The sequence below is a fragment of the Rhinopithecus bieti genome, unplaced genomic scaffold (genome assembly GCF_001698545.2).
Source record: "Rhinopithecus bieti isolate Rb0 unplaced genomic scaffold, ASM169854v2 scaffold_5341, whole genome shotgun sequence".
NCBI lineage: Eukaryota > Metazoa > Chordata > Mammalia > Primates > Cercopithecidae > Rhinopithecus > Rhinopithecus bieti.
This window is the reverse complement of record NW_016804835.1, coordinates 821,627-844,567: the sequence shown is the minus strand read 5'-3', so window position 1 is coordinate 844,567 and position 22,941 is coordinate 821,627. Positions and strand designations below refer to the sequence as shown.

The window sequence follows — 22,941 nt, the reverse complement described above, 5'->3', positions numbered from 1 at the left end:
AAAAAAAAAAAAAAAAAAAAATAGAAGAAGAAGTCTAGGTGACAAAAGTCTCACCTGAAGATGGAGCAGAGCCACTGTTGCTCATTCCACCAAAAATCTGTTGCATCCTAAGGGCTCAGGGCAAACACCAGCGGCAAAGGGCTGCTCTCAAATGGCTTAAATGCCATGAGTGAGCAACTTTGAGGACCCAGAGAGTAGAGGGGTGTGTGTACCTATTCATGAGCCAACCTGAGACAGCTTCTAGGACACCTGGAAGGCAATAAAGGAGACTGCAAGTGATGAGGGTGTGGGGGGGACCAGGGTTATTGAGGACTTGTAGGTCTACAGATGGAGGCTTCATTGTAATGGGACCTCACAAGTTGGTGAGGCCTGGGGACATGTGAAATATTTGTCCTCAATAGGACTTCAGTGTGAATTTAAAAAGGGAAAGAGAAAGGCCATGTGAAAGCACTTTGCAAATTTTAAAGTGTTATAGAAAAGTGCAGAATTGGTATTATGAGGAAGACATTCTGGGATCGAGCATAGCCTGTTAGGGTGGCTCTGCCACGGCCAGACTCAGGTGAGAGGCATCAGGTAACAGGGATACAGAAATGCTCCCCAAAGGCCGGGCACAGTGGCTCACGCCTGTAATCCCAGCACTTTGCAAGGCCGAGGCGGGTGGATCACCTGAGGTCAGGAGTTTGAGACCAGCCTGGCCAATATGGCAAAACCCTGTCTCTACTAAAAATACAAAAATTAACCGGGCATGGTGGCACGCACCTGTAGTCCCAGCTACTTGGGAGGCTGAGGCAGAAGAATCATTTGAACCCAGGAGGGGGAGGCTGCGGTGAGTGGAGATTGAGCCACTACACTGCAGCCTGGGTGATAGAGTGAGACTCTGTCTCATTGAAAAGAAAAAAAAGAAAGAAATGCTCCTTGAAGCAACACATGGGAATTTTGTTGAGCACCTGCCATGTCCTCAGAATTCTTTTATCTGCTTAGGATTCAAATATAATTAATTCTCAGTCTCTGTTCTTCAGGAGCTCACTGTCCAAAAGGAATCTGTCTCCCCAGTCCACATGCTGAGGCTTGCTCCAGAGTGAATGTGTGCACCGGAAAGAACCCACACAGGCCCCCTGAGAGCTGTCAGCTTTGCCAGGCTTCTGTGAGATCCCTGGGTCTCAGTAGCCAAGCTAGGAGGAGCACCATTTGCCCACTGACTCTTGGGCAAGGCTGCAGCCTGCATGCCAGCCGGCAGAAGGCAGGTGCTATCACAGCTGAGTTTGCAGCCACTGAAGGGTCCACTATATGTTTTTAGTGGATAATATGTTTTATCTGCTTCAGATCCTTATTTTGGTTGCTTAAAATTTCTGCAGAAAACAAACAACTTCTGCCAGAATTGGCTCACAAAATTAGTGTAGTAGTATAATCAGTTGTATAGCAAGTATTTACTGAGTAGCTCTTGGAAGGCAGTCAACACAAGAGGGATGGATCATTCTTCCAGTTCATCACACGTGCGTTGGACATGCTAACAGTCCCCGACAGCTATCAGGCGAGTATATGGATGATCACACAAAGGCAGAGGCATCGCAGAAGGATGCTAACTAGATGTCATGAGTCAAGGATACTATAGAAGGATCTCTTTGTTGACAAAGAGGGTACCTCTAAGGTTCCTTCAGATGGGATGATTCTCTGTTCACTGTGATCGCTACTATGCAAAGGCCTGTGGGCCATTTAGGAGAAAAGCATTCAGTCCAATTCTACAAACACAGTGAGGATGTAATATGCCCTAGTCATATATGAGTGGATCCAAGGAGGAAATACACACATTCAGTCCAATTCTACAGACGCAGTGAGGATGTAATATGCCCTAGGTATATATGAGTGGATCCAAGGAGGAAATACACACATTCAGTCCAATTCTACAGATACAGTGAGGATGTATATGTCCTAGGCATATATGAGTGGATCCAAGGAGGAAATACGCAGTCACTACTGTTAAGAAGTCATGACCTGCTGCAGGGTTTGCCAAACTATGGGTTATGGGCCAATCTGGCTCACCACCTATTTTTGTAAATAATGTTTTACTGGAATCCAGACACACTTGTTTGTTTACATATTGTCTATGGCTGCTGAGCACCCACTATAAGGGCAAAGTTAAGTAGATAGAGACTTTATCACCCACAAAACCTAAAATATTTGCCTGGATGGCCCTCCACAGAAAAAGTCTGCCAACCTCTGGTCTTGTGGGAGGACACTGCCAAGCACAGTTAACTGTAATTCTTGGCTGTAGCATCTTGAATAGGGTGGCAATCCCTGGCTGCTGAGGGGGACAGCTGGCCGGCTGCCTCCCAGGGGCGTTTCCATGACTTGCAGGCCCAGAAACTAGACTTGGGCATGACCACAGAATTTGTGATGGACTGAAGATGCCCAAACCATAGACTGACTTATAGGCTAGAAATGAACATGTGGGGTGGAATAGTCCTTTCGGGGACTAGAATAATTTCTAGAGGGCCACCCTTTCTACATGATACAGCACCCATTCAAGTGTGGCTACTTACACTGAGACTTTCTGATGAGCATGACTAGACAGCAGAGGGCCCCCAGGGTAGTTTGTTCAGGTCAAGGTGAGACGAGAGGAGAAACCAGCCCTGTACCTTGCTGGACACCACCACTCCAGTGCCTGAAATCCAACCTCCCCACCCCCATCAGCATAGTCCTCCCTTGGAAAAGATTGGAAAATGCAAGAATGTGCTTCTTTGACTCTGGCCTTCCTCTAACAGCCCTGCTTCTGTCAACAGCCTTTCGCAGCTTCCTTAACGTCATTGGCTACAGGTTACAGCTGTTGCTAGTAAAAGGCATTGTTCCTTTGAGCTAGCAGGCACTTTGTTCTTTCCCATGACACATTGTTTTATGAGCTCGTTCTAGAGGAGAAACCTTGTATCCCTGTGCTCAAGTTCTTCAGGAGCACCTCACTGTCTCCCTCTGCCCACCCACCTGCACCTGACAACTGTGGGCTGTGCTCTCCTGGAAGCACCGTCAGATGCTGCCAGACTACAGAGGAGAGTGCCCTTAATCCTGACTGAAGGTTTGGGAAAAGGCTTCTCAGAAGAGGTGATACTTGATATGGGCCCTGGAGGAGGAGGAACAGTGAGAAGAGAGCAGTGAGAGATGTCATCTGGGTGGGTAAGAAATGTCAGTGGTCATGGAGGCAGCATGAAGGGAGTGCTGGCTGCAGAAACCTGGCGAGGCTCCTTAGAGACAGAGATGAAGAGGGAGATGGGGATGGAGATGGAGATGATAGAGACAGACAGATTGAAGATGGCAGAGTGGGGGCTAGGGGAAGGGGAAGGGAGAAGGGGGATGAAGCAGGAAAGATAGATCAAACGAGACTGCGAGGAGCCTGTGTGCCTGGGCTTTATTTTGGAGGCAATGAGAAACAGAAAGTGTTTTTGAGCATGATGGGACAATGAGGAGTTCTGTGGTTTAGGAAAGCCAGCAGCCACGGGAAGTGCAGATTCAAAGCAAGGAAGCTTCCCAGGGTTTGGTGATGATCTTGGTGAGAAGTGACACAGGGATAGTGGGAATGGAGTTGAAAGAAAGGATGAAATTCCAGAGTATGGCTGTGCTCAGTAGACAGCAATCAGGGAGGGCAGGAGGAGAGTAAAAGGGTCCTCTGAGCTTCAATCCAGATGTTGAGGAGATGGTGGTATTATCAATGGAGCTGGAGCTCTTAAGAGGAAGAAGGATGGGGAAGAAAAGGATGAGATTTTTGACAAGTTGAATATGGGGTGAGCATGGGTCCAACTGAAAGCAGTGAAAGTACAGATGTGAAAAATAGATGCGGTACAGTTGAAAAGTGGGGACTCATTTTCACGTGAATGTTACCTGAGGCGCAGGGAAGAGAGGCCATCCAGGACAGAAGTACAGAATGAAAAGAAAAAGCAACTAAGCATGAAATCTTGGAGAATGTCCTCACTGAAGGGTGAGCAGATGAAGAGGAGCCCACAAAGAGACGGAGGAATTGTCTTCATTCCCTCATTCATGCATGCATTCATTTGGTCAACAAATATTTTTTGGCACCTCCCATGGACAGGTCCTGAGCACCAAGGGTACAGTCAGAAATGATGAGTCCAGAAATGATGCCCTCCAGAACGTCTGGTGAGGAAGGCACTCAGGAAAATGCAGCACCCTATGGAGGCCCAGAAAGGAGGGCAATCAGGAAGAACACAGTCTGACGGTGTCAAGTGCAGTGGAGGCTAAGAGGTGGGGAGGAAAAGATGGGAAAAGGAGAGAACTGGGGAGGCAAGAGGGACAAATGAGAAGGCAGAGGAGAGACGATAGAGGCACAGAGTAGGGATTTGTCTGATTCAAGAATCCTAGGCTGGGCGCGGTGGCTCACGTCTGTAATCCCAGCACTTTGGGAGGCCAAGGTGGGTGGATCGCCTGAGGTTGGGAGTTCGAGACCAGCCTGGCCAACATCATGAAACCCTGTCTCTACTAAAATACAAAAATTAGCTGGGCGTGGTGGGGCAGGTGCCCGTAGACCCAGCTACTTGGGAGGCTGAGGCAGGAGAATCGCTTGAACCCAGGAGGCGGAGGTTGCAGTGAGCCAAGATTGCCCCACAGCACTCCAACCTGGGAGACAGAGCAAGACTCCATCTAAAAAATAAAAGAAAAAAGAATCCTGTGTTCTTTTCCCTGGCCTTACCTTAGAAAGCAGAGTGAATGATGACCTAATCAGGTTTACCTCCATTGCCATAGCAACCTCTAGGACTCACTTTGCTGCACATTCTTGAGACCTGAAGTGAAGAAGTTACTTTATATCAAGTTACCTACCAATTAGGCTAGCGATTTCTCTCTCTTAAAACATTCTTTTAAAGTCTTGTCATGTTTCGTCTTTCTAGAATTCATTTTTCACATCTTCATTCACTGGGATTCTGGACCATAATATATGCAAACACACAAAATACTAAAGATTGAAAATAAAATTATTCTGTTATCTGATTATAAAAGTGGCCATTGTTTAAAAAAAAAAAAAAGCTTTGGAAAATACAATATAAAGTAGAAAATACAAATCACTCATTTCCCCACCACTCTTAGTGTTCTGTTGTTTTTCTTCCCAGTCCTGTTTCTAGACACATGTGATGACATTTAAACATATTTTTATTGTTAATCTACAGTTTCATATATGGTTTTGTTTGCTAACTAATTATATCATGGACATTTCCCTATGCCACTAAAATAACTATAAAATCATTTCGTTATACGTAAGCTTCACATTTTAGCCCTTTTTCTATTTTAATGCAGCAATTGTCCACCTTTATACATAAATATTTGTTCCTGAATCTTAAAAGTGGTCAAATTCATTCACACCTCAAAATTATATTTGTATTTACTTTTTCTTAGAATCTTTGTGTTTAATGTCTCATTCATTTCAAAGAGCAATATTAATACGATTGAAAATAATCACAGCATCTTGTGTCTCCAAATGCAAGTTATTTTGAAATGTGATCTGATTTTATTTTGTAAACTCCGTTATTAAGAAATTTGACTCAAATTTGAGAAATGATACATTTACTCTTGACTCATGGCATTCAGCCCTAGGTTTCCATCAATGCTTGTTCGAATTCCATGGGTATAGCACTGGTGGAACTGCCTTTTCAGATTTTTAGATTTGTCAGAGAATATTAATCCTTAACCTAAGGTTTTTTTCCTGATTTCTCTCTTTACATTTATTCCTTTTCTTAGTTTCATTATGATATATGAAACTAACATATCCTTTGTATGAGGATTCAGTGGTTACTTCTGAAAGCAAACAGGAAGTTATTTTTTGCTTGTTGGAAAAATTCACTTCCCTTAATGTAGCTTTTCCCATTATTTTACTCTCAAACATTTGGTGTACTTCTGTTTCACATGTGTTTCTTGTAAGAAGAATATGGTTGGATTTTTAAAAATTAACTATCTTTTGGCTGACAAGTGTAATTCTTTTTTATTTAATTCTTATTGATATATTTGGATTTATTTTACCATCTTTTACACTTTCTAGTTGGTGAAATTCCTACTCCATTTTTTTCTCCTCTAATATTTTGGAATGTGTCGATTCTAATTTTTTAATGGTTAAAGTTATTAATTAGATTCACCCTCCTCCTAAAACTTAGAGCATTTTAACTCTTTCTCAGTTTATAAGCTAGTATTATCCAGTATTTTCTTTCTATTAAAAAATCTTGTGAAATGTGTCATATGTAGAAAAGTTTACAACATGCATGTGTGTGTGTGTGCAACAACACACATATACATTCATATATTTACCATTTTAAGAAATAGAATATGACCTCTGCTTTAGAAGCTCATCTCTCCCAACCTCTGACTTTTATAACTTCCCAAATTAGATTTATTAGTGTTGATATTTATTTAGACGTATCCATGTGACTACAAATGTCTTTGATCACATGGTTATCTTTCTTACAACTTACAGCTCATATCTCCTTTCTGGAGAAGTATATATATCCTTCTTTCCAAAGTATATATATCCTCAGGAAGTTCCTTTACTAAGAATCTGTCCATAGTAAATTATCTTGGCTTTTGTTCACCTAAATATATTCTATTGCATCCTCATGAAAGATAAGTTTTACTGGGTATCCAATTGTAAATTGAAATAGTTTTCCCAGCACTTTGAAGACATCATCTTGTAATCTTTTACTTTCTGCTCTGTTCATAAGAAGTCAGCTGTAAAACAGGAAAGCTGTCTTTTACTCTAGCTGTTTGAAGCGATTACATTTGTCTTTAATGTTATTTCCTTTCACCAGGACAGGTCTGGGTGTGAATATTCTTTAGAATTTTTTGTACTTCCTAAATATAAGGGGCCATACAAATGATTGAATATTGTTTCCATCTCATTTTCTCTAGTCACTCTTTCTGGAATTTTCATTAGATGAATGTCAACACTTCTCACGTAAACTTTCATGTCTATGTCATGATATCCTTCTCTTTCTCTCTCTGAACTATATTCTAAGTAGTTTTGTCTTCTCCAACTTTTAATTTATTAATTATACATTTCATTTCTAATTTGTTAGTCAACTCATATGCTGAATTTTAAAATTCAACTATTTTACTTTCAGAAGTTAAGAATCTTTTTCGACGTTTCTAAGAGTATTTTGTTCCTTGCTCATGTTTTAAAGTTTTTTTAAATATTGAAAACATCTTTATTTATAAGGTATGGTTTTCTGGCATACTCTCAGTTTTTGTAAATATAGTTTTATTAAAACACAGGCAAGCCCATTCATTTGCATACTGCCCATGGCTGCTTTTATATTAGAATAGCAAGGCTGAGTGTTTTTGACAGAGACTGTATGGCTTGTAAAGCCTAAAATGTATACTATCTGGCCTTTTAGAGAAAAGTTTGCTAACCTTGCTCTATGTGATAATTCCAACCCAAAGCCTGAATGTCTGACTCTACTGTTTGATGTTTCTAACCCTGTCTGATGATGTCTTACTACATGGGTGGTCTTGTGATTTTTTAAAAATTGTGAGCTCATTTTTGTTGAGGCACTAGTTGTGAGAATTTTATGAGGCTTGAATTGGAGAACATTCCTTATATTTGTGTTTACCTTTGCCAAGTGCCTGGTCATTTAAAAAAATTTTTTTTTTGGTTTGTTTGTTTAAAGTAGTTTCAGAATAGGTACACAGAGTGAATTTGAACCCAGGCTTGAGGCCTGACTGGTGATTATTTGTAACTTCTGGTAGGGGGCAGGGACTTTTATTTTTTCTTCCGACCAAAATCAAGGTTACGATGCAAAATTTTCTTTGCTGTTTCCTTTGCATGGCAAATATTTTCTAGTTCACTCTTGTATTGGGAATGTGGGCCTTTGGGGACTCATTCCAAAGTCTCCGTGCTGACACTGCACTGCTTTGTCGTCTGCCTCTCCTGTCCCCCTTCCCCTGACATGGATGTAAAAACTGAAAGTTCTCACTTACAAAACACTGGCAAATGCCCTCAGGGTCTGATGCCTGCTCCAGTGAACATTTACCATGCTCATTCTGAATTCTGGCTTCCAACTTCATTTTTGGCCTCTGGGGATTAAGATACTTTAATTTCTTGCCAAGTTAGCTACTTATTTTATCCAGCATTTTAAAGGTGCTTTTTAGGGGAGAATTTTCAGGATATAGAGTCTGTCATATTGCTGGAAGTAAACATCAGGAAATTTTTAAATGAAAAAAACACACGATTAGGAAAATGGAAATAGAAAAGTTTCATAACATTCCAACAGGGTTCCAAGCCTACCTGATGTTTATTTATATCTGAGTTATGAGTGTTGTCTCTGGAGTCAGACAACCTGGGTTTGGAATCAGGCTCTGCCGCTTACTACTGCTAGGGGTGAGGGTGGGCAAACTTTTTCTGTAAAGGGCTGGATGGTAAGTACAATTGTCCTTCAATATGCATAGGGAATTCCTTCCAGGATACCCCATGGATAACAAAATCCATGGATGCTCGAGTCCCTGATACAAAATGGCCCAGTACTTGCATATAACCTATGCAAGTCCTCTTGTATACTTTAAATAATCTCTGGATTACTTATAATACCTAATACCATGTAAACGCTATGCAAAGAGTTGTGATGTTGTATTGTTTTAATTTATATTATTTTATTGTATTGCTTTTTTATTTTTATTTTCAAGTATTTTTGATCCTTGGTTGGTTGAATCCACAAAAGTGGAGCCCTCACATATGGAGGACCAACTGTATTTTGAGCTTTGCAAGCCATATGCAACTACTCAACTCAGTCACTGTATCATGAAAACAGCCATAAATACGTAATATGTAATGAATGGGCATGGCTGTGTTCCAACAAAACTTTATTTACAAAAGCAGGCACTTAGCTGGATTTGAACTTCAGGCTATAGATTGCACACCCCTGGCCATGTACGAGTTAATAAATCTCTGTAAGCATCAGTTGTTTCATCTCTAAAATGGAGAAAATAATAATACCTGTGTCATCCACAGGTTGTTTGAGCATTAAATTAGTGAATTTATCGGAGGCATTTGAACCATAGCAATTCCATCTTAAATAGGGGTAAAATGAGACTGAGACCTGCCGGGCTGCATTCCCAGGAGACTAGACATTCTTAGTCACAGGATGAGATAGGACATCAGCACAAAATACAGGTCACAACCGCCCTACTGATAAAACGGGATGTCATAAGAAAGCCCGCCAAAGCCCGCCAAAGCCCGCCAAAGCCCGCCAAAGCCCGCCAAAGCCCGCCAAAACCCACCAAAACCCACCAAAACCAAGATGGTGATTAAAGTGACCTCTAGTTGTCCTTGCTGCTCATTATATGCAAATTATAATGCATTAGCATACTAAAAGACACTCCCACCAGTACCATGACAATTTACAAATGCCATGGCAACGTTTGGAAGTTACCCTACATAGTCTAAGAAGGGGAGGGACTCTCAGTTCCAAGAAATCTCCACCTCTTTCCCCAGAAAGCTTATGAACAATCTACCCCTTGTTTAGCATATAGTCGAGAAATAACTATATTTAGTCAAGCAGCCCATGCCATGTCTCTGCCTATAGGGTAGCCATTCTTTTGTTTATTTCTCAAATAAGCTTGCTTTCACTTTATGGACTTGCCCTGAATTCTTTCTCGCTCAAGGTCTGAGAGCTCTCTCTTCAGGTCTGGAGCAGGACCCCTTTCCAGTAACAAATTCATATTAGTGCTAACGTTAGCTGTGATGTCGCTGCTGGAAGTGATGATGATGATTTGAAACCAGTTTCTTGATTTTTTAAGATCATAAGGTGTCTCGTCTTCAAATCATTTAAATGCATCCAATGTAGCTTCCTATGCTGCTACTGATGACACACAATAGAAAGCTCACAATACTGCAGTAACGAATGACCCCCAAATCTCAGTGGCTTTAAAGAACTCAGATTTAAGTTTTGCTCATACTACATTCCATCACACTGGTTGATGAGGGGTTCTCCTCACTGTCATTCCTCTGGGACCCAGGCTCATCGAGCAGCTACCATCTTGAAATCACTGGTCACTACAGGGGAAAGGAGCTTTGCAGGGTCTTTAAATAACAATTAAATGCTTGGTCTGCAAGAAATGTGTTATTTCTGTGTGCAGTTCACAGTCACAGTTGGTCACATCTTTCTCTCCCACTAGCTTATTGCTTGGGTTGCTGGGCGTGTTGTCACAGACAAGCTTCATCTGTTGGCCCCTCCAAGGAGGGCCTAGAAGTGCAGAGCTACTCACCCAAGGCCATATGCTTCCCAGGGCAGCCCACATCCAGGGAATGCTTCCTGTGTGGGTAGAAAGGCCCAGCCCTTTCAGCCTAGTGTGGGACAGTTTTGGGATTTGTTGTTGCCTGTTGTTTGGCAACTTGACTTCTCCCTCTGCCCAGTCCTGCTTCCCTCTTTTCCTTTCCACCGGGGTTGTTCCCAAGGATACTCGTTAATGAGCATCCTGTACACTAAACTCCATCTCAGGGTTCTTCTCCAAAAACCCAATCTGTGACATTCACCATGTGCCTAAGAGAGAGAACGCTGGAATATTTCCTGAGGAACCCCAAGGACTACCTTACTCACTAAAGTGAACACAGTTAGCCCTTATAGAGGGGAGAGACTAAGATCACAACCATGCTAATAGCTAATATTTATTGAGCACTTACGTGCCACATGCTGCACTAAAATATGTTACTTGGATTTGCTCATTTAATCTTCACAATGCCCTGTGTATTAAAACAGGGGATTAGACTAGGCAATGACAAGCTATGGCCTGCAGACCAAATCTGCCCACGCCTGTGCCTTTATGTATTGTCTATGGCTACTTTCATGCTATAATTGCATAGTTGAGTTGTTGTGACAGACACTGCATGACCCACAAAGTTGAAAATGTTTACTATCTAGTCCTTTTCAGAAAAAGCTTGCCGAATCCTGTTTTAGGTATTATTTCCATTTTATAGATAGCAAAATTGAAGCTTGCAGAAGTATGTGGTTTATTAAATCACAGAATGTCAACTTTTAGTCATGTAGATCAAAGATAAAATTCTAAGTCCCCCAACCAACTGAATGGACCCCTTCTCCCAGCCAAGGGCATTTCAAAGTTAATCTGAAAAACTAGTTCAGGCCATCATGGGAAGGGGCAGTCAGATACACTTCATTATACCATCCTTCCTTAGGAATTCAGGCACAACTGACCAGCATCAACATTAAAACAGGGTAGGCATGGTGGCTCACACCTGTAATCCCAGCACTTTGGGAGGCCAAGGTGGTTGGATTGCCTGAGGTCAGGAGTTTGGGACCAGCGTGACCAACATGGCAAAACGCCATCCCTACTAAAATTTCAAAATTAGCCGGCCATGGTGGTGCATGCCTATAATCCCAGGTACTCGGGAGGCCTGAGGCAGGATAATCGCTTGAACCTGGGAGGTGGAGGTTGCAGTGAGCCAAGATTGAGCCATTGCATTCCAGCCTGGGCAATAAGAGTGAAACTCTGTCTCAAAAGCAAACAAACCAACAAACATTAAAAGAGACTTAAGACTGACAAAACAGACTCTTCGCAGTAATAAGATACCAACATGACAAATAGCAGACCCTGAAAGAAAATGAAGTATATTTTTTTACATATTCTGAAATGGCCCTGCGAAGCTTGTCTCTTGTGGGGAAAATCTACGTTCCATAGAGAATCCCCTTCCCTTTCCAGGTCTTTTCCTTGATCCAGGAGATAATTACCTGAGTCTGGCATCTTTTTAGGTCTAATAAGAAACATTTACAATCTATTTTCTCTGAAGCCTGCTACCTGGAGGCTTCATCTGTATCAGAAAATCTTTGATTCCACCTATAACCTAAAAATCCCCTGCCCCATCCCACTTTGTGTTGTCCCACTGAACCCATCTACACCTTTCCAGACTGAACCCATCTACACCTTTCCAGACTGAACCCATCTATACCTTACCTGTACTGATCGATGTCTTATGTCTCCCTAAAATGTATAAAACCAGGCTGCATCTCTGTTACCTTTGGTACATGTTCTCAGGGCCTACTGGGACTCTGTCATGGGTCATGGTCCTAATGTTTGGCTCAGAATAAATCTCTTGAAATATTTTACCGTTTGACTCTTTTTGTCAACAGTCATGAAGACAAACATTTAAACAGCAGCCCCCTTCTGTGATGGCAGGTGCGGACCCCCCACCCCCATGCCATTGATGGGCCTTTATAAGTGCTCAGTGAATGATTATGAAGGATTTTCTTCCATTCTCTTCTTCCCACCATCCTTCTTTGTAAAATTGAGGCCTCCTCTTCCACCTTTGCTCTAAATCCCCTCCCAGACAAGTTCTATTTTCTAGAGACAAGCGTATCTGAAATTGCAACCCTGTGGCTTCTCTCCACCAAGTGAAAAACACAAGAGACGCATCAGTTTTTGGTACCTTTGACTGTAAAACCTCTGGAGGAAGTTCTGTTTTTCTGAAAATGGCTTTCTTTTACTGGAAGAGTTAGGGTGGTATATCTGTAGAGCCTGAGCTGGCTACCAGGAAACACTTCATGATGGCTGAGAAATTGTTCTGCATGCTGAACCTTAAAGTGATAACATAAAATGACAGCCTTGACAGACCCCCTAGAATCTAAGCCTGAGATTATCTGTTTCCAACTGCTTCCAGCTGAGAAGCGGCTCTCAGGGCAGCACTGAGTACTCAAAAGCATTCCCTCATAAAAGTGATTGTTCAAGGGGGATTCAAGAGTTCAATTCCTTAATGCCCATCCAACTGCTTCCTAGATTCTTCCAGAACATGGGCCTTATGCCCCTAAATTCACTCCCATACTTAGAAGCAGAACTGGAAACTGAGCTCAGGTTGTTTGATACCAAAATTTGTGCTCTTAACCATGCATTTCACTCCCTTCTGGTACACAAATATCCAGGATCATGTATTTACTTTCTACAGATACTGTTATATGTGCTCATGTAAATTGTCTGGCAATTAGCTGCAAGAGGATTATAGGAAGAGATTCTACCTATCCATCTCTTTACACCATGCCTTCTGAAGAGAATGTCCCTGACTTTCAGAGAGAATCCTTGGATTTAGTCAGGAATATTAGATCCCTAAATAAAAATGTCTAAAATCCTTTCCCCATTCTTTGTTGTTGTTGTTTTTGAGATAGGGTCTCACTCTGTCACCCAGGCTGGAGTGGTGGTGGTGTGATCACAGCTCACCGCAGCCTTGACCTCGCAGGCTCAGGTGATCCTCCCACCTTAGCCTCTCAGTACACCTGGCTAACTTTTTGTGTTTTTGGTAGAGATGGGGTTTCATCATGTTGCCCAGGCTGGTCTTGAACTCCTGAGCTCAAGTGATTCACCTGCCTTGGCCTCCCAAAGTGCTGGGATTACAGACATGAGCCACTGTGCCCAGCCTGTTTTTTATTTGTATAAATTTAAGGGGCAAAACTGCAGTTTTGTTACATGGGTATATCGGGTAGTGATGGAGTCTGGGCTTTTAGAGTGGCTGTCACCTGAATAGTATACGTTATACCCATTAAGTAATTTCTCATCCTCATTCTTGGTTCATTAAAAAACAACTGGCCCTCAAAAATGTCTAGGGAATGGTGCACAAATGAACGAATGAGTCAATGGATGAATGAATTAATCAATCTCCAGACCCTTGACAACTTAAGGATCTGGGCAAGGTTTATGCCCTTGATAAACAAACAAAAAAAAGATAGTCAGCAGTTTTCTTATTGCTGACGTAGGCATCAGAAGGTACACAATCATTCCGTTAACAAACACTGAACCTTCACTATGAATTGCACACCGTGTTACGCACGGAGGATATGACATGCAAGGTCTCTGCTCTCAGCACAGGCAGGCCACCAGAGATGAGGCATGGAACGTAGTGTGGCCACAGGAAGCTTCACCTGGGGCTTTGGCCAGTTGCTCGTATGTAGGGAATAGAACATAGGGAGGCATACATGGATAGAAGATACCCTTTCTAGGAAGTGAAATGGGAGTGCAACATCCAGGTCGAGGACTGGGAAGGGTTAAGTGTAAGGTTCTCTGGCAGCCAGGAGATGTAACCCGATCCCTCTCAGCGGTAGCTTTTTAAACCTGGGCTTTAAAACCGGGAAACCTGGAGGAATCACAAGACACTGGGCTGGTTTTGCTGGTCTCCCCTCTCTGTTTAGAAAGACAGCTCTTGCCTTGCATAGCTAACATTTCTTTGGTGGTGAGAGGGACTTCTCTATATTGCTCATTTTATCCGTATTATGATGATTTGTACTAGTTGCAATTCTCAGAGTATGTCCTGATCTCCAGAAACAAGGGAAGTCGAGAGCACAACAAAAGAGAGACATTTTAAAAGCATTGACTATTTTAATGACATAATTCTGTCAATATTACAGTGTTTAGACACAAATATAACAGGATTCTTTGTACAGAACTTTTCAAACCATTAATTTAGGATTAGGAAACTCCCCTCACTCCCCCTAGGGCCACTGCTTGATTCAGTTAAAGCAGCTTAATTCAGGTTAGGGTAAAATTTAAGCAAACTCCATTGCTCAGCAAAATGCTGCCTGAAAACAGCTAAAGATAAGTCAGAATGTCCCTGAGCAAACCTCAGGCATTATTAACCGAGACCTGCCTTAATTCTGGTTTATCTCATGATGACCAAGGAGAAAAAAGTGTTCCCCTGCTAGAAGTATTCTATGTCTATTACAAAGCATCGATTGTGTGTTCAATGGCCATAAGAGAATGGATAATATACACGCTAAGAGTTTAGAAGAGAGAGTAAACTGAAGTTAAGGGCATTTCAAAGGGCTTCATGGACGAAAGGATCTCGAATTCTAATTGAAGGAGAAGGAAGACTTAGTTGAAGAGGTGAGAGAATTTCAGAATGATATCGAGGGAGGCTTGGAAGCAGGAATTTGGGTGTCATATTTCTACAGACTAGTAACTGATCAGGGTCTTTTTTTTCCTTCCAAAGAGAGAGAAGAAAAATATTAGATTGATGCAAAAGTAATTGAGGTTTTGTAACGTAATGGCGAAAACCGCAATTACTTTTGCGCCAACTTAAATAGGTAGAGAAATGTAGTTGGAACAGAAGGTTTGTTTGAGGATGTCACCCAAGATCAGGTTGAAAAATTAAGAAGGAGGCAACCTGTGATGGGCTTTAGGTTTTAGAAGAGCAGACAAGGCCAGGACTTGATATGTAGAAGTGGAATAGTATTCCCTTTCTCCTCGTTTTCTTCTTTACTTCCAGGTTGCTTTGGTCACTATATAATGTCCACCTCAGTTTGATGGCAGACAGAAAGATTATTGGGGAAAAAAAATAGGATCAAGTGTTAAACTCAGGCAGCATCATGTTCTAGTGCTATTGGGTGAAAACTCTAATGTAGACAAAAGATATAACAACTTTAATAACTCCCTGAAATTTAAGTAAAGAAGCAATTCTAGGCTGGGCGCAGTGGCTCATGCCTGTAATCCCAGCACTTTGGAACGCTGAGGCGGGTGGATCACCTGAGGTCAGGAGTTGGAGACCAGCCAGGCCAACATGGTGAAAACCTGTCTCTACTAAAAATACAAAAATTAGCCGGTCACGGTGGCGTGTGCCTGTAGTCCCAGCTGCTTGGGTGGCTGAGGCAGGAGAATCACTTGAACCCGAGAGGTGGAGGTTGCAGTGAGCCTCCATCTCCAAAAAATATATATAAAATAAAAGAAGCAATTCTAGCAACTCAACAACATGAAAGACACTGAAGTTGAAGCAAAGCAAGAGGTTCCTTTTAAAACTGGATCACAATTTATAAATAGCTGTATCCAAATGGAGAGAACATTATTGCCATCCTGCACTCAAACAACCTTGCATGTGTCTGGGCACCTTTGAGCTGAAATTTAAGCAGGGAAACTAGTCATTGGAAAAATTCCAATGACTGAATGGAACGTCAAAGCTTGCTGTGAGCTGAGATGCACCACTGCACTCCAGCCTGGGCGACAGAGCGAGACTCCGTCTCAAAAAAAAAAAAAAAAAAAAAAAAATGAAGTGTTTAAAACTGAAATACCAAAGTAAAATAAAACTTGGAGGCCTTCTGTGATTCAAAGGCAAGTATTTCATAGATTTCTCTGTTGAGGTGCATCTCATTTTGGTGTGCATCCAAGTGTTTTCCAAGATGAAAAACTCCTTGAGAGCAGGAACATATTTCCTTTATGCCTCATTGAATGCAGGCCAACCAGTGGCCTGATGAGGTTTGGAGGGTGTGAATGACAAGTGTAAATAAAATTGTGTTGACAGCTATTTAATTATCATGTAGTTTCATGTTGAATGTTCAAAAGTTCTGAATAAATGAGCATAACAAATCTCAGTGAAAGCTAAATTAATTAACACATTTTGGCTAGCTGCAGAGAGCCATTTCGCTGTGTTCAGGAGTCCCCATGGTGTGATACCCATCTTGATTATGTAAGGCAAGTGAGGAGGGGAAAGGAAAACTTTATTTTTAGTGAGTTCCCTTTTTGTTGATTGACTGCTCTAAGTTTGTAGCAAGGCAGACCATGCCCCTGACCCATTTTCCTCTGATGGGTCTTGTTTCCCACCCTATAGTTCCTTTTTTTTTTTTTGAGATAGAGTCTCGCCTGTCACCCAGGCTGGAGTGCAATGGCATGATCTCGACTCAGTACAACCTCCGCCTCCCGGGTTCAAACGGTTCTCCTGCCTCAGCCTCCCGAGTAGCTGGGATTACAGGCGCCTGTCCGCCACCACGCCCAGTTAATTTTTGCATTTTTAGTAGAGACGGGGGTTTCACCATGTTGGCCAGGATTGTCTCAAACTCCTGACCTCTTGATCCTCCCACCTTGGCCTCCCAAAGAGCTGGGATTACAGGCATGAGCCACCACTCCCGGCCTGTAACTCCTTTATTATTTTTTTATTTTATTTTTTTTTGAGACGGAGTCTCGCTCTGTCGCCCAGGCTCGGGTGCGGTGGCCGGATCTCAGCTCACTGCAAACTCCACCTCCCGGGTTTACGCCATTCTCCTGCCTCAGCCTCCCAAGTAGCTGGGACTACAGGCGCCTGCCACCTCGCCCGGCTAGTTTTTTGTATTTTTTAGTAGAGACGGGGTTTCATCATGTTAGCCAGGATGGTCTCGATCTCCTGACCTCCTGATCCGCCCGTCTCGGCCTCCCAAAGTGCTGGGATTACAGGCTTGAGCCACTGCGCCCGGCCTGTAACTCCTTTTTAATACCTGCTTCACATGGGATGATTTGTTCAGGATCTGTTTACCCCAGGAGGCTGTCCGCTCCCAGTGGACAGGGTCTGTTATTGCCATGGCCAGGCACTGAGGGCCAGCACAAAGGCACTTGCTGGTCCAGGGGCAACTTTGGGTTGCAATCTAACAACATATTAATTCTAACTTCTCCATCTAAAATGGAAATCTGTTCTGAATTTTCTGTAAGTTTCTATGGAAGCTAGGTGAGGACTCTATAGTTGTTCAGTAAATGCTTGTTATATGAAAACAAAAGGGAAGGGAAGGGAAATGCTAGGGTAAACCTCATTTCTACTTGTTGCTCTATTCCTGGGGGTACGTCATCTTTTTCTGCAAAGCAGACCTGTTTCTACCTTTGCTCACACAGCTTGGTAGACAGACACTAACATTTTCATCACATGAGCCCACATGAGCCTCTGCTTTAATTCTGCATTTGTAAAGCTTCATGTTTTTTTTTCTCATGGAAGCAGAGTCATAGGTGGAGGAGGTCACACATTTCTAAACTCCATCACCCCTACTTTTTTTTTTTTTTTAATGGAGTCTTGCTCTGTCACCCAGGCTGGAGTGCAGTGGCGAGATTTCGGCTCACTGCAACCTCCGCCTCCCAGATTCGAGCGATTCTCCTGCCTCAGCCTCTCAAGTAGCTGGGACGACAGGCACCCACCACGACATCCGGCCTCATTTTTCTATTTTATTTTACTTTATTTTTAGTAGAGTCAGGGTTTCACCATGTTGGCCAGGCTGGTCTCAAACTCCTGACCTCAATTGATCTACCCGCCTCCGCCTCCCAAATTGTTGGGATTACAGGTGTGAGCCACTGTGCTCGGCCCCCTACCCTTACCTTTTGATGAAATGGTTAAAAATACAAAACAGACTGTGTGAGTGAATAAGGTACCTATTTTTGAGCAGTCATGAGCTGAAGATTCCATTCTTGGCTTGCTGCTTGTGTAGGAGAACACGGGACTTCCTCTCCCTATCAGTCCCTACCACTTTGTATGAGGTGTGGGACAGCCAGCCACACTGTGCTAGCACCTAATAAGGTTGCAGATTTAATTCTAGCCCAAATCTGGACAAACTGATGTTCAGGTTAGAGCTAGCTGATGTTCAGAAAAGGCTGCCAGAATCCTAATGAGCAGCCTGAGGAAATGGAGCCATAGACTCTGTTTAAAATTCTTCTCTCCTTTCACTTCATTTTTTCATTTTCTCTGCCTACTTCTCTGTCTGCTCCCTTTCTCATTCATTGCTTTCTGCTTCCTTCCTCCTTTCTCCATTCATTCCTCTTCCTTCTTTGCCTCTATCCGTTTTTCTGCCTGTCTTTCCCTTCTCACCCTCTCTCTCCTGCTTCCTCTCCTCTGACTTTCCTTTCCCACAGTCTCTCTCTTGCTCTGTCTCTCTTCCTTTTATCTACAGCCTATTGGCTTCTCATTTCTTTTCCTTCTCCCCTCCCATTTTCTTTCTAAGAATTTCTTGATGAACCTAAAAGAGGACTAAAAGGAGCTCCATGAAATCCTTGCCTGGAAGAAAACATGGATGGATGCTCTTCTGATCATAGGCAGCCACTAAATTTGATTTGTAGCTGATCTTAAATGTAGGAAAAGATTTTCAATTACAAAACTCATAAAGTGTAAAGATGAGGGAAGCTGGCTGCGTTTTCAGTTTGACTAATGGTCTCAAAGCGCTTTAAAATGTTTGGCATTTGCCAGCCTTTCTTTCTTCTCCTAATCCTCAAACTCATGAGTTTTTATGGGAAACATAATCCTCTTTTCTGATTCATTTACACTTAGCTCATCTGAGTATTGTTTTGTAAAAACCATCTGAAGTCCAAGAAGTTTTATGAGATCTTTAAAGGCTTGTTTTTTGAACCAGGAAGTTGTGTACTGCCAATATAAATGGACCTTGAACTCTAGGGGGGGTTTGAGTCCAGCATCCATAGCATTAAACTGGGTCTAGAATTGGCAAAGGCCCATCCCCATGGCTGACAGAAACTGGGCTTTCACTTTCAGAATAATAGTGAGTTCAGTGTTTGGGATGAGTGACCATCTCAAATGATAGTACATGGGATACATAACAGGTTTTTCAAGGATTATCTTGCTAGTTACGTAAATAGCAAGAGACTTATGTGGAAAACTGTGATTTTGCTGGAGTCTCCCAACTATAGAGTGGGGCTGCTTGCTCATGTGTATATTTCCATATTAATTGTGTGTATACACACACGAACACAAATGTGTGGAGGGATGGGGTTAACGTTCACATTAGAGATTTATTTTTGTATTAAAATTTTTTTTTTATTTTTAGTTTTATTATTTTTTTGAGATGGAGTCTCACTTTGTCGCCCAGGCTGGTGTACAGTGACACAATCTTGGCTCACTGCAACTTCCACCTACAGGGTTCAAGTGATTCTCCTGCTTTAGCCTCCCAAGTAGCTGGGATTATAGGCACGCACTACCATGCCCGGCTTTCTGTATTTTTAGTAGAGACGAGGTTTCATCATGTTGGCCAGGCTGTTCTCAAACTCCTGACCTCAAGTAATCTGCCTGCCTTGGCCTCCCAAAGTGCTGAGATTACAGGTGTGAGCCACTGCACCTGGCCTTTTTTTTTTTTTTTCAGAGTTGGGGTTTCACCATGTCGCCCAGGCTGGTCTCAAACTCCTGAGCTCAAGTGATACGCTGACCTTGGTCTCCCAAAGTGCTGGGATTACGGGTGTGAGCCACCGTGCCCAGCCTCACACTAGAGGTGTTTTTTTTTTTTTTTTTTCCCCTGTGGTTTTATTTCAGAGATGATCTGATTGTGATATATCCAAATCTATCATAAGGCAGGTTGTAGCTGGGTTGAAGATCGGTGTGAAATGCCCACCTCTCCATTGCTATGGGTTGAGAGGAAAACTGCATTATGTATTTTTTACTGGTTAAAAAACATTTTTCTGCAGATACAAAGAGCATGGTTAAGGTCATTTCTCTCCCAAATACTAGGATCTCAGGCAGAGTCCCAGGCCTTCTGGAAACTGAGGCTCCAAGAGGTGAAATGACTTGCTCAAGTTTCCATGGGAAGTTGATATGGTTTGGCTGCGTCCCCTCCCAAATCTCGTCATGGATTGTAATCCACGTGTCGTGGGAGAAACGGGGAGGGGGGAGGTAATTAAATCATGGGGGTGGTTACCCTCATGCTGTTACTCCTGATAGTGAGCTCTCAGGAGATCAGTGGGTTTTTAAGCGTTTTCCCGTCTTTTGCTTCGGCACTTCTCCTTGCTGCCGCCACGTGAGGAAGGACGTGTTTGCCTTCCCCTTCTGCCACGGTTGTAAGTTTCCTGAGGCCTCCTCAGCCCTGCAGAACTGTGAGTCAATTAAACTTCTTTCCTTTATAAATTAACCAGTCTTGGGTATGTATTAGCAGTGTGAGAACGGACTAATACAGAAGTAAAGCAGGAGGTAGAGCCCAGCTCCCCAGAGTCCCCATCCAGGCAGTGCCCTCCACAGGTAGCTGCCACTTATTGCCCAAAAGCAGCTTTAATGCTTGCCATCTGTCCATCTGGGGCCTGGGAGTGACCCACTAGAATAGCCGATCCACCACTGAAGACAGGTAGAGCCTGGTCCTGTTAGTGATGCTGTCCTTTACTCTTTTCTGAGCTTTCCCCTGTCTGACATCTCTCCTCTCCTGTCCTGGCTCTGCAGAATGTTGTAGCTATGCTAATCACCCTCCTCCCCACCTCCGTCTATTTCAACTGTGGTTACAGAATCCCTACCTGAGAGGTAAGAGCTCTGTGAACTGATCTGAGTTTCAGGTAGGAAATATTTTCCCTACATGTTGGTGAATTTTCCATAAGATGACAAAGAATTGTGGGCTGTACTATGATACAGGGATCATACAAATCAGGTCCTCCCCTGAGAGGTCTATCATAATCTCAGAAGTGTTGCTTCATTCAGTTGTTGTTTATTGTTTTTAAGCTTTCATTTACATCTTCTCTCCCTAACAAGAGAGGAAGTTTCTTCAAGACAAGGGCTTTATGCCTTGTGGATCCTTTGTATTTCCACAGCCTCAGTGCCTCCTTCAGAGATGGGGTGGGTATTTATTAGCTTCTGTTGTATCCTTCATACAGAACCTGGTGCTAAGAGACAGCTTCTTTTGTTTGTTTGTTTGTCTGTTTTTTAAACTTTTCTTAAGACTAGTCAAGTACAATACCGAGAAGAGGGGAAAGAGTAGAACAAGGAATTGGATCTGTAACTGACTGTGAACAGTCAATTGAAGTAACTCATTACCTTTGAACCAACCTGGGAGGCAGCCTTGTGACTCACCTCAGTCCTCAATCTTCTCAGCTTGTGCTGACCTAGAATGATTCTGTCTAGAAGGATCCTGGATGTTCTTAGAGACACAGACTGCTGGGGCTGGAAGGGACTTTTCATCCAATTCCTCTGTGACAGAGGAAGAAGTGGAGGTTTGGAAGGAGAGGTGAGCTGCCTGTGGTCCTTTAGCTAAAGGCAGTGTTAGGACTGGACCTGAGGGCTGTTCCCTCCAATCCAGTGCTACTTATTCCATGACAGTGCCTCTCAAACCATGTTCTCACAAGCAGCTAGTGCTCAGGCAGCTGGACTGAGGCCCTGCCTGCCAAATCAAATATTGGAGGTCCAATGTACAGAAAAAAAATTAATTAATGGGTTAAGTTTCCTTAGGGTTAAATGATTTTTCCATTAATACTTCTTAAACCATTGTCACCTGTTATTAATTGTCTACTAGCCAATGCAAGAAGGCAACAAAACAAAAGGATAAGCCACAAATAAATAAGAACAAGAACAACCAAAGCCCTGGAAACACACTATCATTCTTAAGTTAAAGGCTTTAAAATTAATAAAAATAGAAGAAGACTGCTATGACTATGAACTTTCTATTGCATTCACATAATAAAATCATGCATTCTACTGGCGACATTGTTTTGAATTCAAATGCTAAAAGTAAATACGTCATTATTTCATGGTTTTCCCCAAAGAGTACTATGACCCCCAGGACTCTATCCCTGGAACATTCTGACATCTCTCTTAATGGGTCAGGTCATCTCCAAGTTGGGTGACCCTGTCGGATTACGGTCCGGTGAATTGATTCGTCTTTATTAAAAATAATAATGGCTTAGGGTTGTCAGGGATCCTGAACTCTAATCCTATCCTAAAGGCCCAGGGACAGGGCTGTCTCTGCGGTTGTCTCTATCGGTTCTCCCCGTCCACGCGGGCGCCCTCTGCTGCCCGCCCTGCACTCCCATCCCTGCCAAGCGAGGAGCAGGGTACCAGAGGCTGCAGACCGAGAAGCAGCCACGGGGACTTTACAGCCCCACAGGGAGCCACCTAAACGGTCTCCGATGGAGACCTCAGCGCGCCCAGACAGCCCTTTCTGGGGCCAGATTTGGTATTTGAATTCAACCCTGCAGCAAGTATCCCAGCAAACACGGATAAGAAAATGCCTGGGCTTCCAAACAATATCAAACGCAGGGGGCTTCTGCAAGGACAGGACCGTTGAGTAACTTTGCTGAGCCCTTTGTCCTCTCCCGGGACACAGGACCGGGGCGTGGGGACCTCCACCTCGGCGACCCACGGGTGCAACCCCTGTGGATGTGGAGGGTGGCGGCGCGCCTTCGGGCTCCTCACACGCCTTCCCCAATTAGGATCTGCCGCCTGACGTCACGTCTGCCGGAGATTGGCTGCTCAGGTCTGACACTAGGGGCCACGGGAGAGAA

General features: G+C 43.1%; 1 long non-coding RNA gene across 1 annotated transcript; it reads left to right on the top strand.

The window, feature by feature from the left end:
- The first annotated feature begins 2,956 nt into the window (after window positions 1-2,956).
- LOC108528676 (uncharacterized) lies at window positions 2,957-22,160 on the top strand. Its single transcript, XR_001885247.1, has 4 exons — window positions 2,957-3,174; window positions 3,873-3,964; window positions 4,076-4,245; window positions 21,256-22,160. It is a non-coding gene; the product is annotated as an uncharacterized LOC108528676 (long non-coding RNA).
- Window positions 22,161-22,941: the final 781 nt, after the last annotated feature.